The sequence below is a fragment of the Bidens hawaiensis genome, unplaced genomic scaffold (assembly GCF_021521415.1).
Source record: "Bidens hawaiensis isolate Kalapana, Puna unplaced genomic scaffold, B.hawaiensis_p1.1 tig00025348_1, whole genome shotgun sequence".
NCBI lineage: Eukaryota > Viridiplantae > Streptophyta > Magnoliopsida > Asterales > Asteraceae > Bidens > Bidens hawaiensis.
Window position 1 is genome coordinate 26,281 of NW_027494037.1, and position 1,314 is coordinate 27,594.

Below are 1,314 nucleotides of genomic sequence, written 5' to 3' on the forward strand. Positions count from 1 at the left end.
GAGGATAGCCATTAACCAGATGACTGAAAGTGACCGGGGCGGTTTATGATGGGTTTTTATTCTTTCGCTTAAAATTAGTCGTTCATACTTAGTTAGAAAGACACATACTCGTATGTGGTCGGTCCGGCTGATCCATTGGATCTTTAGGACAGCCGTTTACCTAAATACTTTGACTTGATCGGGGCGATAGAATTTTAAATTTTTTTTATGGGAGATGATATAATTTTTCAAGTCTATAACTTCGTAAGAAGTTTCAATACGGTGTTAAAATGAAAATTGATCCATCCTTGGAAAGTGATAGATACACTATTTTGTGTGCTTAACTGGTGAAGTTATTAGGCCTAAAAGACTCTAGAACAGTCATTGTATGTTATGGTAGCTTTCTATGGTGCGTAAAAGTAGAAGTGATACAAACTAAATCTTCTCGATTTAATGTGGAGAATCATTCTGAATTGTGCATGTCTACATATACAACTTTCCGAATGATAGGCAGAAAAGTGATTACCCAGTCATACACGAGCCCGTGAGTGTTCTGATTCCCGCGAAGATAGTGTTAAGTGCCTGCAGTGATCCAGATTCAGGACTTGTAGTTGTCTTCAATTTGAAGTTGTATTAATGTCTTTATTTGTATCAGTATAAAAAAAACTCTCTAGTTATTATTATTAAGCCTTCTGAAGCTTATGTTATTACAAATATCTAGAAAGAGGCTAGAAAGAACTTTTCAAGTATAAGAAAGAACGGGAAGATGACTCCGAAGATAGACGTGTGCTCATTGTTTAATCAGACACTACGGGTCGAAGTCATCTCGGGGTGACTTGGGGAAAGCCAAATACGCTTTGAGAATAGATAGGAGGCACCACAATCTCTCATGTGATGTCCATCTAAATTTTGAGCTTAATTGAACCTAATATGTATCACAGAAGCGATGAAACCATACTAAGTTTTATACCTGCCTACAACCTGCTTCTTTATGTCATAATACTGCTGAACATGGATCTGAGTGACAGCCACTTGATTAGTATGATTCCTGTTCGGATCTTTTCTAAAACATGCAGACTCTCGTCAAGACTGAAATTCGATCCCGTTTATTCTATTATTCAAATTTTTCGCTATGTATTTCGTATTATGGTTTAAATTTCTAAACCTGGGTTACTTGGTTCTTTGATCGTTAAGTTTAAATCTTTTTGGAGAATTTTAAAATGTGTTTCTGGTTTTAAGTTACATCGGGCGAATTTAACTTAATGGCGAAGTTAATTGGTGAGCGATGTTTTCTGTGGAGAAGTTATCCAAGTAGGCGAAGTTGACCTCGCATTG